The sequence below is a fragment of the Lissotriton helveticus genome, chromosome 6 (assembly GCF_964261635.1).
Source record: "Lissotriton helveticus chromosome 6, aLisHel1.1, whole genome shotgun sequence".
NCBI lineage: Eukaryota > Metazoa > Chordata > Amphibia > Caudata > Salamandridae > Lissotriton > Lissotriton helveticus.
In genome coordinates, this window is record NC_136067.1 from 1,904,389,133 (window position 1) to 1,904,403,910 (window position 14,778).

The window sequence follows — 14,778 nt, forward strand, 5'->3', positions numbered from 1 at the left end:
TACTCACCCACAATCCAAGCACGCTAGGGATGCAGATTTTCCATCATCCGTGGCACCATGCTGTTCCTCAGGATGTACGAATCATGTGCAGAGCCAGGATATCTCGCACCCACATGGGAAATGGTCATGTCCGCAAGGCACACCACCTGCACATTGATAGAATGATAATGTTTACGGTTTCTATAAATGTGCTCTGTTGCCTGTGGTGGCACCAGACCGACATGGGTGCAATCGATGGCACCAACAATATGTGGGATGCGCCCAAGGGGATAGAAGTCACCCTTCACACCGGCCAATTCTGCTCCCCTAGGGAAATGAATGTAGTAATTCCTATATAGCATCATGGCTGCAAGAACATCCCTCAGCACCTGGCTGAACATGGGCTGCAACATCCCTCCAGCGCTAGCCATGGTCTCCTGGAAGGAACCTGTTGCAAAAAAGTGGAGTGCTGCCATCACCTTGTATGTGGGTGTGAATGCAGTTGGATAGTGACGGCGAGGCTGCAGGTGGGGCTCCAAAAGATCACACAGGATCTTCAGTGTTGGTCTGTCCAGGCGAAATTTCCGAATTATTGCAACATTCTCCATGTCCTCCAGCACTGTCAGGTGACGTAGGAGATTTGGCCTCCTCCTAGTTGAGATGTAAATTTGAAAATGTCAGTGACAACCATCATGAGATGGCCACAGCACATACCATCAAGGATGTCATGGAAAAACAAAGACTGCCTGAGAGATGCATGGCACAACAGGTTACATGGGTGGCCTTTTGCTACACACAGAGGGCACACCTCTCCACTGACAATACACAAGTGCCACAAACACATCGGTGAATGTGAATGCACACATACTGAACCACACAATTCACATGTGCACGCAAGGTGCTGCAACATCCGCCAATGTGTTAGAAATTACCATGACTGTATCATACACATCTGCTGTACCTGTCACACCTCAATGCATCATGTAAAGTCTGCACACATCCATCAACACAATGATCACAGTAGCAGGAAAACTATCAGTTGTGTGCATGAGCTGTTGTGAGAGCACCAGTCTAGTACGATACCATACAGTGACACAAGCCTTGTCAAGGTCAGCACTGACCCACAACACATTGATTTCTTCAACATCATTAACACCAGCTCAAGAGTGACAAGCATCATCAACCATCAAATGCATAACTAACATGGCAGGGACCACAGACCAAAGTGTGTCACACAGAACGTACGTCCACATGTGTATGACATGGAAGAATGGCATTGTGTGTACAATGATGTGCCCTTCACCATGTTGCTGCTGGGTACTGATACAGTGTTCACGATTGACATATCCATTAAAGGTTACGAAAATGGCGGTACCTACCGCCTGGCCCCGGCGGTGTGACACCAGCACCACCCCCTTCACAAGTGCGGTAGCCATTGGCATATGGACATGTGTACATGGCGGTGGGCATGCTCCGCCAACGCGGAGGCGGTCATTGGATACTTTGGAATAATGCACCATCGCGGTAGCGCTTCCCGGGCACCCGCGGTGTAGAACCGCCATGGAGCATTGTCTACAGCCAATGGGAGCGATGCTCGCGGTGGCATGATGCAGATTTGAAAATCGCGGAAGGTGTGCTTCGCCACCGCAGAGGCGGTCATTGGATACTTTTGAAAGAGGCAGACCTGGACAACCAATTGTTGCTGCTTTGCAGCTTACAAACGACCCCAGGTGCTAAAAATCTGTGTAAATGTAAATGTAAATGTACAGGAATTTATATAGCGCAAATCACCAAGCGGTTTCTAAGCGCTTGCTTAGGGAACCCGTCCTGGTATTCCCCTGAGAGACAACCCCGGCAGGGTATCCGCAAGGTGAAAGCCAGGCATCCCACCGCGAGGGGCCGTTGTGGAGATTAAGCAAGCTATTGCCCAGAGTCGCAGAGTGTGAACCCGTGAATCGAGTAGGCACCGGAGCGAGAATTGTCGAGTCCATGGACATTTTTTTAGGACTCAAGACCCCGCCGAGCCGGGAATTGAACCCTGGTCCCGGGCTGACCTCTGCTTCCAGGTCTGCCTCCTCTAACCAGTGAGCCACACTTCTCCACTGTGGGAGTGAGACTCACATTTCCTCTGCTCACAGAGCCTGCTGCCTGGGACCCTCTCCTGCTGCTGCCTGGGACCCTCTCCTGCTGCTGCCTGGGACCCTCTCCTGCTGCTGCCTGAAGAGCCTGCTGCCTGGGACCCTCTCCTGCTGCTGCCTGGGACCCTCTCCTGCTGCTGCCTGAAGAGCCTGCTGCCTGGGACCCTCTCCTGCTGCTGCCTGGGACCCTCTCCTGCTGCTGCCTGGGACCCTCTCCTGCTGCTGCCTGAAGAGCCTGCTGCCTGGGACCCTCTCCTGCTGCTGCCTGGGGCCCTCTCCTGCTGCTGCCTGGGATCCTCTCCTGCTGCTGCCTGAAGAGCCTGCTGCCTGGGACCCTCTCCTGCTGCTGCCTGAAGAGCCTGCTGCTTGGGACCCTCTCCTGCTGCTGCCTGAAGAGCCTGCTTCCTGGGACCCCTCACCACTCACTTCCACCACAGGTGTTCCATGGCCACAGGGATGGCAAGGACAGAGAAGATCCGTGCCAGTCTGTTCACAAGTGAGGAGCTGGAGGTCTTTGTGGACGAGGTGCTGGCACAGTACCCAAGGCTATTTGGTGGTCCCAATGTAGTGGTAAGTCACCATGAAGGTAGCTGTAGGGCAGGGGGGTGTCAGACGTGTAGTTGTACAGCTGCAGTATATGCCTGAGGGTGTGGGGTTGTGTGAAACACTGACAGACAAGCTGTCTCCAGGGTGAGGGAGTGTGTGTGTCCTGTGGAAAAGTAAATTTTGCCATGTTCTGTGTCCCTACGTGTCATCCATCATATGTTATGTGTGCATGATTAAATATGCATATGCATTCCCTATGTTCGATTAATGACGCAATTACAGTTGTGTCCATCTCTAGTATGTCAGTTTCCAGTTCTCGTGAATACTACGAATATCAGGCCTATGTAAAGTTACGTTGCCACGTTTCTCAGTGTGCACGTTATTCCATTGTAAAGTCCCCGTTTCTAGGCCTCAGAAGGGCCTGGACATCAGATTCAGCTCCTGTCTCCTGTCTCCTGAAGCCTCGCTGAGGAGCGATACAGCCCCCACCTGTATCCTCGACCCTTCACTTACTTCCTGCCTCGCAGTGCCCGGCTCAGCCTAGCTCTGCCTCTGAGTCTGCCAAGAGTATGTTATGATTCCAGTTATCAGTTCAGTCCTCCTTCTCTGCATTCCTAAAGCTACTGAATCGCATCAATAGTTTCCGTCATTGTCTAGCCTTTACGTCTCCATGTAAGAGAAATACTGCATTTAATGGTCATTTAATATTCTTCATCACGCACTACATATAGAATGATGCATGCTCCAGTCTTAGAGTCCGTTAGCCTCTCCCCTCCTGACTCTTAGTTCATATCAACATGTTCCCTAAACATCAGATACTAGATACTGCTTAGGTACATGTTGCCCTGACTCTCCAGACTTCAGTCTCTGCTCCTAGCACAGAGTTCGAAGCCCCCAGTTTCTCCTAGTGATACGTCATTGCCAGTTTGCGCGCACCATCAGGTTAGAGGTCCCGGCTCCTCAGGTAGCCCCCTCCATGGTTTCCGCCCCATTCATGACATATTCTGTTACGTTTGCATCACATGTCTATGTATACGCCTCTGTTACACCCACTTTCACCCTTATCTTTCGCGACTGCTACTGACCACACCCACTGCTCCGCCTATCGTATGTATTGTAATGCAACTGTTTTAGTATATATGATCGTGTATTGTTATTAAATGAGAGCGCGCTCATGCCAGATCCAGCCCCAGCAGCTGCTGGGCCCTGCCATCCTATTCCTATGCAGGTTGTCCTGTTCCTGTCCTTTATGCTGTAATAAACCTGCAAACTCCTACTACCTCGAATCTTGACTCTTATTTTATTGAGCTATCTGTTATTCATTTATGCATTCAAAAAGAGAGGTATTATTTATTTATTTACCACATAATGGCGCCCGAACAGGGACTTGCCCTTTCCCCACGCGCCGGTGAAGCCACGCCGGCCCCCTGACCCTCTGCAGCCGTGACGGAACCATACCGTGCACGTGCAGATATTTCTGCTTCAAGTATTCCTCAGGCCCACGGAGGAGACGGAGGAGGCGGTCCAGCATCCAGACGAGGCGGTGGAGGAACGCGGCGAGTCCCGACCAGAGCCCAAGCCAAGAGTCCAAGGTCCGAGGTATCCGGAGGCCCACCCGTAACAGAAGTCCGAAGTTCGTCCGTCCGGCGTCCAAGCAGTCCCGTCCAGTCTGAGGCCTTCCGTTCTTACTGCCCGGTGAGTACCGTTACTGGGGTAGTATCTAGACAGGGTCAATCTAATTGACTCTGGTCCGTGGGTTGGTGGTACACAGTCCCACAAACGAAGTGTCCACTTCCGTGGATGCGGGTCCTGACGTGTCTCTGTATGAGACCGGTAAGTTTCGTACTGTTTCAGCAGTGCATCTAGTTTCTGTTCCAGTCAGTTCTGTTCCCGAGAAAATTCATGTATTCTGTGTTCCGTATTCCAGGTAGTATTCTGTTCGAACTGTTATTTTAAATGTTCTTCATGTATTTTAATGTCGTGGTATGAATGGGGAATAAGTATCGTGTTCATTGTGTATTGTATTGTGTCTAGATTACAGTCCAGTCATGCCCTTGTTTTCTAAGTTACGTCAGTTAAAAACTAGAAAGGGTCTGCTGGAAGCAGCAGTTCCAGTTCCGCCTAGGGACAGTCCAGGTCATTTTATGTATCAGAAACATGGCATAAGTGCCATATTATATCTAGATTTATGGGTAGAGTATACCAAACAGTTAGAAGAAAAGTATAGATGGCCCGTATCGGGTACATGGGATGCCGAGTGCATCATGCGAGTAGAAGAAGCATTATGGAAAAAGAAGCCAGACAGTCACAGAAAGATGCCATCGAGTTATGGCGCAAAGAAGCTCATAAAAGAACCGAAAAAGAAATCAGAAAGTCAGAATTAAGTAGAGAATCCTTAGAACGAGCACAAGAAAAGGAATTAATCGAGATTGGTGAACGAGTTAAAACCGAACAGTCAGACAGACAGAGGCATGCCCTTATTAAGGGTATGTATCCTCTTCTTGCCGAGGGCCTGCCAAAAGCGACCCCGGAGGCATCCAGTAACTTTCCGCCACCATTAGTTCCGACCAAGCTACGTCACAAACCGACCGCAGCTGATATTTTTATTTCGTCCTATTTGGACGACACAGTCCCAGAATATGCAAATCCTGTTCGCGCTCCGCCAGTCCCTGTAAATCAGGCACTTCCCGTTCCTCCAGACACCGGGGTACCCCTTGCAGTACCTGTTACGGTCCCCCCGGTCCAGCCCGCCATACCAGTTCAGTCCGCATTTCAATTTCCTGCCACACTAGTACGAAGAGGATCAGTCGACGATTCTAGTTTAGGGGCCGCAGGAGGAGGTCCTCCTCAAACCCCGCCGCCACACAAGCGTTTAACGTCAGCTGAATTACATGCACAAGCGTCACAGCGTACGCCCAGGTATCAGTCTGTTGCAGAAATAAGAAAAGCCCTTACCGAATGTGGCTATGATCCAGTCCCAGGCGAGGATAGTATGGTTTTATATTCATTACGCGTAAGAAAGGTGACCGAGTATCTAGTCACCCTACCAGATATGAAAGAAGATCTAGACAGAATATATCGTTTCATCCGTACAGGGAATGATCCAGAAAGTATTAGTGATGTCATGTGCCAAAGAAAAGCTGAAGTCCAGCTCATGTTATTAAAGTTTTTGATTAATTGTCTAATACGAGAACAAGATTATCCGACCAAAGATCAAGCCGAAATGAGAACCCTGACAAAGTGGAGTGATAATATAGCCGAGGGTAAGCACAAGACTATCGGTGCTATAGAGAGTATGTACAAGAAAATCCGTAAAGAAATAATAAAGTTACACGAACAGCGTAAAGCAGCACAAGTAAGCGAGAAAGAAAGTAACTCTGATACTGAAGAGGTAGAGGACGAGAATCCCGACAGAATAGCGTATGTAGGAAAATCTAGATTTCCAGATCGCCATTTACGCCTAGAACACAAGTCTATTTTTCATCATCCAGCACCAGAACAAGGTTCTCTAGAACAAGTATTTCAAGCTACCGATCACATTCTGAAATCACGAATCGGTTATAGTGAGTTAAGTACCATGCATGAACAAGAACTAGTCCGATCAGCAGTCCGATGGACTACTGATTCTACCACTTTTCCAGACGAAATAGTGGCACAAATGTTTCTGAAATTGCCCCCAGCCGAGCAACGACTGGCGGGTATGTATATGATCCAGCACCTCATTACATTGTATGAGGGTCAACATTCTGATCCAGGTCCGTTACACGATGTCCTGAATGAGTTACTCCAGTATAAATGGAAAGGTTTAGGTACCGATTTAATTAGTGTCATTCTAGAACAGCGTCACAAATATAGAACGTTTTTGAACCCGTATTTTGTTCATGTCTCACCCCCAGAAAGTAAACCATTTTACATGGACAGACAGAATCCGTTACGAGAAGTCCACCCAGTTAGAGGAACGAGTGGCGAACTAGAACGAGTGTTTGTTTACACTCCGATTACAAAGATGGAACTCCTAGAGATGAAAAAATTAATCCCCTGTCATGATAAAGATCCAGCAGGGTTCCATCGAGAATTAAAAGACATGCTCCGTATGGGAGAATACACGTATCCAGATATAATTAAAATGTTAAAGGTTCTGTTGCCCGCAGGGGTGTATGAAAAACTCAAGGAAAAAGAATGGGAGGTGGGAGAGAAAAAGATCGATTGGGCAGTTCTAGAAGCTGAAGATAAGGCACGAGTACCAGGTACCGGTCTTGGAGCAAAATGTAAAGAATTACCTGAATTATTGATTCAAGTTTTACCCAGATTGTTAACAACGAGAAAGGAAGACTGGGATGCAATCTCAGCCTGTAAACAGAAACAAGACGAAGACATTAGTGATTTTTATTCCAGATTCGAGAAATGTTTTAGCATCAACAGTGGCCTCAAGACAAGTAGCGAGTCATACCCTCATCTTTTTGTTACTAAATTAGTCGAGAATTCAAGCCCACAAATTAAAAATCGAGTTTTGAAAGTCGAAAGTACCTGGCAAGCTAATACCCCGTCCCAGATGTTACAGATGCTCCAATACCACCAGAATAGAATCAGGGAAGAACAAGAACACGAGAGAAAGCGTATGAAAGACACGAAAATGAAAGTACTAGTTGCACAATCCGTTCCTCAAGACAGTCAGAAGAGGGGTCCGAATCAAGCCAGTCATCCTGCAGCTCCCGTTAAAGGGAACTGCAATTATTGTAAACAGCCAGGTCATTTTATAAACGAGTGTGCAGTTCTGAAACACAACATAGCTACTGGTAAGACTAAAGAAAGACCACGTCCGCCTAGACAAGAACAAGTTTCACAGATTCCTCAGACACAGAATGCACCACAGACAGTTACAGCTCCGCAGCCTATCGCTGCAACACAGCATGTTACACAGCAGATGTACCAGTATGCACAGTCCGAGTATCCAGAGTATCAGCCATATTCATGAAACAGCCTGGAGAGGGAGGTAGGCTTGCCTCTCATCGAGATACCTGTAGATCAAGAAGGTCCCTATGTTCACAGTCAAGTACTAGGGAAAGATAGAAAGTTTTTGATTGATACAGGGGCAAGTAGGACCACAATTAGCCACGCCGAAGTTCCAGGGGCTCCGCTCTCAGGCTCAAGAAATGTTTCCCTTGGATTTTCAGGAAAACCTATCGTAAATGAAATATCAAAGCCAGTTACTCTAGAAGTAGGTCCATTGTCCCGCACTACTGATCTGTTACTTACTAAGTCATGTCCAGAAAATCTGTTAGGCATTAAAACACTGAAAGAGTTAGGTGCAGTTATATGCTGTTCCCCAGAGGGAATACGATTGTTCCTACGTGACTTCAAGGGTCACTATGTATTACGAGATTTTGATCCCAGATTGTCTAATGTTCCGCAGCATCTATGGGCGCAAGGTCCAACTGATGTTGGTTATATGCAAATCACACCCCATCGTGTGACTCTCAAGCCAGGTGTAGTGTTACCACGAATCAGACAGTACAGATTGCCACCTGAGGCTGTAGCAGCCTTATCCAAAATTATTGACGAGCTCATGGCTCAAGGAGTGGTTGTAGAAACTGACTCCAATGTATGCAATTCTCCGATCATTCCAGTCATGAAACGTACTGATCCAAATGCACCCCCAGTATATCGATTAGTGATTGACCTACGAGAGCTTAATAAATGTATTATTCCTCAGTACCCAGTTGTCCCAGACATCTCTTCCCTATTGACAGCCATCGATTCCGAAGCCACGTTCTTTACTGTAATTGACCTCAAGAACGCGTTTTTCAGTGTTCCCATTCATCCAGACAGCCAGTTTCTTTTCGGATTTTGTTTAAATGGAAGGAGCTATATGTTCACACGAGCTCCTCAAGGTTTCACAGAAAGTCCTAGTATTTACAGTCAAGCACTTAAGAGACAACTAGACAACATTCACATGCCAACTGACACTGCCCTGCTCCAGTATGTCGATGATCTACTGATCACAGCCCGTTCTGAACGTGCTTGCGAGCGAGCATCCCTTACAGTCTTGTATTTCCTAGCCGAGATGGGACACAAGGTGTCCCCTTCGAAGCTTCAATTCTGTGTCCAGCAAGTGGTCTACTTAGGACACTTACTGTCCAAGAGGGGTAGGCAGTTGACACCTGACCGTATTCAATTAATAGCGAGTCTTCCTCAGCCCAAGACCCAGAAGGAGGTACGTGCTTTTATTGGCCTTACTTCTTATTGCAGACAATGGATTCCTCAGTATGCATTTCTAGCCAAGCCACTGATACAGTTAACGACACAGGAGACAGCCGTATCGACTGTTCTCCCCTGGTCATCTGAACATACACTCAGTTTCAATGAGTTAAAGAAAGCCCTATGTCAAGCTCCAGTTCTAGCTACACCGAACTACAGTAAGCCTTTTACACTTTTCGTCACAGAACGTGAAGGTACAGCATTATCTGTTCTCACACAAGATCAAGCAGGACAATACAAGCCTTGTGCTTTTTTTCGAGCACATTAGATCCTGTAGCCCAGGCTCTGCCTGCGTGCCTCAAGTCAGTTGCAGCCACAGCACTAGCTATCAGACAAAGTGATTCCATAGTATTAGGACACTCCCTGACAGTACAGGTTCCACACTCCGTGGAAGTTCTTTTAAATCGAACACAAACTCAGCACTTGACAATTGCACGTTTAACAGGTTATGAATTGACACTGTTTCAGCCACACATAGAAATCAGACGCTGCAATATTTTAAATCCTGCTACACTGTTACCATCAGTTACTTCGAATTCTGCCACACACGACTGTGTGGAAATAGTTAACATCACGACAAAGCCAAGACAAGATTTGACAGATATTCCATTTCCAGATCCAGACCTGACACTTTATGTGGATGGTTCATGTATGAGAACAAGTACAGGAGAACTAGTCGCCGCGTATGCAGTGACTACTGACACTGAAGTTATTGAGACACACCGTATTGACACCCTGTCCGCTCAAGCAGCAGAGCTAGTTGCTCTGACTCAAGCCTGCATACACGCCAAGAACTTGAAAGTTAATATTTACACCGATTCACGTTACGCATTTGGAGTTGTACACGACTTTGGAGTGCTCTGGCAAGAGAGAGGTTTCATGACTTCTCATGGAACCAAGATTCAGCATGGTCTCCTCATTCAAGCTCTGTTAGATGCAATACATTTACCGACATCCATTGCTATCATGAAATGCAAAGCACATACGAAGGTTACTGACACCATTTCCCAAGGTAATGATCTAGCAGATCGCACAGCCAAGCTTACAGCTCAGACACCAGACATTCCAGTAAATAAGACACCGACACACACTCCAAATCCGACTACATGTATGACAGTTAAAGACCCTACTCAAGATGTCATAGATATCCAGTTACATGCTACTCCCGATGAAATCAAGAAATGGTCTGAACAAGGAGGGGTACAGACAGATCAGGGATGGGTGACGAAGGGAAAAGCCACATGGTTTCTCCCCGACTCTATGGTTCAAGTCATTATCAATACCGCACATAGTCCAGCACATTTAGGAGAAAAAGCTATGTTAGACAGTATCCAGAACATTTGGTTCAACAAGCATTTACGAGCTGCAGCCAAACAGAAAGTCCGTACCTGTATGATATGTTGCCAGTTTAATCCAGGTAAAAGTGTCCCGGTGGAACAAGGGGGATTCCAACCTCCTGACCACCCTTTTGAAGTCCTCCAGATGGATTATATTCAGATGGAGCGATGTCGAGGTTTCAAGTATGTCCTTGTAGTTGTATGCGCTTTGTCCAGGTGGACAGAAGCATATCCAGTTCCAGATTACACAGCCGCGACCACTGCCAAGCAGTTGGTTCGTGAGTTCTTCCCCCGTTATGGACTCCCTAGGGTCGTATATTCTGATAACGGCCAGCCATTCTCCTCAGAGTTAATGAAACATGTTTCCCTTTTGTTAGGGTACCAGTGGAAGTTCCATTGTGTACGCCATCCTGAAGCAGCCGGTCTCGTAGAGAGACATAACCAGACTTTGAAAATCCGTATCGCAAAAGTTTGTCAAGAGAAAGGTGTGGACTGGCTAGTAGCTCTGCCAGTCGCTTTGTTCTATATGCGCATGGTCGCACATTCCAGATCAGGTCTGTCCCCGTATGAGGTCGTATTCGGCCGCCCCCCTAACATGTGGGGTACACCCAGACCCCGAAGTATTACCGATGTTTCAAGTAATATGCTGACAGATTACCTAGCTTCCTTGATGTCTGCCCTCAACTCTTGTCGTTCACAGGTTGCCGCCGCATTTCCAGACAATACCGAGGTGGCACCGCATGAAATCGTTCCAGGATCCATGGTCCTTGTCCGGAATTTTGACCGCTCAAGTCCGCTAGAGCCTCGCTGGAAGGAGCCCCGACAGGTCCTCCTCGCCACCCGTACAGCCGTGAAGTTGGAGGGACGCAAAGGCTGGGTGCACCTTTCGCACGTAAAGAAATTTTATGGACTGAAACCCGTCTCAAAGAACATTTCCCAGGATTTGAAGGATTGCCAAAGTACTATTCTCAAGGACTGTCCCGCAAAGAACAATGATACTGCACCCTCCCCGTTAGAAAAAACTCCGCAACAGGAGTATAAGTTGAAACTCCGGTCTAGTAAAATAAGTCAGCCAGTTTGATTGTCTAAGTCCTCCCCTAGGTGAAACGGTTAGACTGTTTCTGACATGTATAAAATAGACCCCCATAGTGAGAGAGTTAGTCAAAACTCAATCCGATGTATCGTTTTTCTATGTTTCATATTATTTCTCAGCATTATGATTTCCTGCACCAGTTATGCATTTTATCTGTATTTTTCAGTTTCTCATGTAAATAAGTCTGCTAATGCTACAGTAGAACACACGTTTAGTGATCTGCCTCCTCATGAACTCTCTTACCGCCTCGCTATGCGAAATAATTCTTTCATCCGCATGTTACATTATTCACACCAGACCAGCAATGCCACAAATTGTTGGGTGTGTGGTCGACTCCCCCCTTTCCAGACACCGAAGGGAGTTCTGCCACTCTTTCCTTATCCATTTTCGCATAATGGTTCGTGTGGAGCATGGTCCACGTTAACGTCATCCTCAACAGATATGTCTTTTCTTAACAGTACATGTTTTCCAGACAAGCAAGGTCTTCCCCACAGAACAGGGTTAGATCTAGAAAATGAAGTGTACAATTTAGGTAATTATTCTTCGAATTTCATGGTCCTGAATGTTCAGTCTGATACTACTCCAGACTTACCTGCTATTTCAGTACTACCAGTCAAAGGCGAAATATGTGTTAGAAATAATGGTTCCGTACATGTAGGACATAGCGATTGTACTACTATTGTCAAGTATAGTGACAGTGGGAAATCTATTTTCAAAGCTTCACGTCATTCTTATTTTATTTGTGGTCAAACTGCATATATCCGTCTGCCCCTCGATTGGGAGGGAACCTGTTACATTGCCTTCCTACTGCCACCAGTTTTCCTAGCCCCATCTGATTATCATAGAAATACACATCTAGTACACATTAGACATAGAAGGGAGTCCCCCATTGTCGATTATACTGAAACTGCCCTAGAACAGTATACAGATTTCAACAGAGGTTTCTTTTTCTTTATAGGACCTATCCAGAATAGTAAGCTAATCCGTAGGTTAACCAGAACCCTTGAAGCTGTAGTCAATGAGACTGCCTCTGCTCTAGGTAACTTAACCGAAGAGCAATCTGCTATGAGATTTGTCGTTTTACAGAATCGTCTCGTCCTTGACGTCATACTGGCCGATAGGGGCGGGGCCTGTAGAGTCATCGGATCTAGTTGCTGCGTTTTTATTCCAAATAACGCGCCGTCTGTTTATTCAGCTATAACCAGACTCCATAAAATTGCCCATCTGTTACACCAAGATCCAGGCACCTGGACATGGTCCGGTTGGTTCTGGAATATAATTTCCGCTTGGGGATGGAAAGTCTTGTCCTTTCTAGGTATTGCAGTAGCGATCATATTCAGCTGCTGCCTCTGTATACAATGTGGCCCTGCGATTTGCGGCATTTGTGCTACCTCTTGTATTCCTAGTCCCAAGCCTCGTTCTAGATCCCGTTCCAGGATAATTCGAGACGAGCAAATGATACTGTATGAAATGATAGATGGTATCATGAATATTGATGTTTCCTGATGGAAACGTAGTGACAAGGAGGGAATGTGGAAAAGTAAATTTTGCCATGTTTTGTGTCCCTACGTGTCATCCATCATATGTTATGTGTGCATGATTAAATATGCATATGCATTCCCTATGTTCGATTAATGACGCAATTACAGTTGTGTCCATCTCTAGTATGTCAGTTTCCAGTTCTCGTGAATACTACGAATATCAGGCCTATGTAAAGTTACGTTGCCACGTTTCTCAGTGTGCACGTTATTCCATTGTAAAGTCCCCGTTTCTAGGCCTCAGAAGGGCCTGGACATCAGATTCAGCTCCTGTCTCCTGTCTCCTGAAGCCTCGCTGAGGAGCGATACAGCCCCCACCTGTATCCTCGACCCTTCACTTACTTCCTGCCTCGCAGTGCCCGGCTCAGCCTAGCTCTGCCTCTGAGTCTGCCAAGAGTATGTTATGATTCCAGTTATCAGTTCAGTCCTCCTTCTCTGCATTCCTAAAGCTACTGAATCGCATCAATAGTTTCCGTCATTGTCTAGCCTTTACGTCTCCATGTAAGAGAAATACTGCATTTAATGGTCATTTAATATTCTTCATCACGCACTACATATAGAATGATGCATGCTCCAGTCTTAGAGTCCGTTAGCCTCTCCCCTCCTGACTCTTAGTTCATATCAACATGTTCCCTAAACATCAGATACTAGATACTGCTTAGGTACATGTCGCCCTGACTCTCCAGACTTCAGTCTCTGCTCCTAGCACAGAGTTCGAAGCCCCCAGTTTCTCCTAGTGATACGTCATTGCCAGTTTGCGCGCACCATCAGGTTAGAGGTCCCGGCTCCTCAGGTAGCCCCCTCCATGGTTTCCGCCCCATTCATGACATATTCTGTTACGTTTGCATCACATGTCTATGTATACGCCTCTGTTACACCCACTTTCACCCTTATCTTTCGCGACTGCTACTGACCACACCCACTGCTCCGCCTATCGTATGTATTGTAATGCAACTGTTTTAGTATATATGATCGTGTATTGTTATTAAATGAGAGCGCGCTCATCCCAGATCCAGCCCCAGCAGCTGCTGGGCCCTGCCATCCTATTCCTATGCAGGTTGTCCTGTTCCTGTCCTTTATGCTGTAATAAACCTGCAAACTCCTACTACCTCGAATCTTGACTCTTATTTTATTGAGCTATCTGTTATTCATTTATGCATTCAAAAAGAGAGGTATTATTTATTTATTTACCACAGTCCCAATGTCACTCTTTTCCATGCCTGTACTTATATGTGTGAGTGATGTGTGTTACATTGTCAGCCATACAGAGCCAACGGTTGTTAGCCATGTAGGTGCCAGGACAGTATTTGCATGTGTGAATATTTCTGTGTGCACCTGTAGTCTGAGTAAGTGTGACCCAGAGAGTAGGTTCAGTGCCTGCCCACCCAAACGATGAAACATCAGCAGACTTACATGCTCCTTGCTCCTGTTCCTTCACACTGAATAGTAGATATGCCCCATCTGTGCGCTGTATAATTTCAGACTTACACACTTCTGTCGATGCATATTGTGTTGAGGCATCCTGCATTTGTGAGATTACCATGGAGCCTATACGCCCCAATGTGTGCATGCAATCACAAATGTTTGGGCCATGCAAAGTGCCCTTGTAAAGGATCCCCCAGTTTTGGAGGGAGGGATGTTACAATTAGTCCTGAGCCTGTGTCTTGCTACTGTACTGATAGATGTTGGTATGTGACGTTGTGTAACTGGTCATTTACCCTTCTTTTTTCTCATACCTGCAGCTCAAGGTACACCAGCGTAAGGCCCTGTGGAGGGCCATTGCAGAAAAGGTGCGAGCCCTGGGGGTTTCCAACAGACGACGCACCCACTGTCACAAGAGGTGGGACGACATCAGCCGGCTGGCAAAGCAAGTGGCAGAGATGACCTTA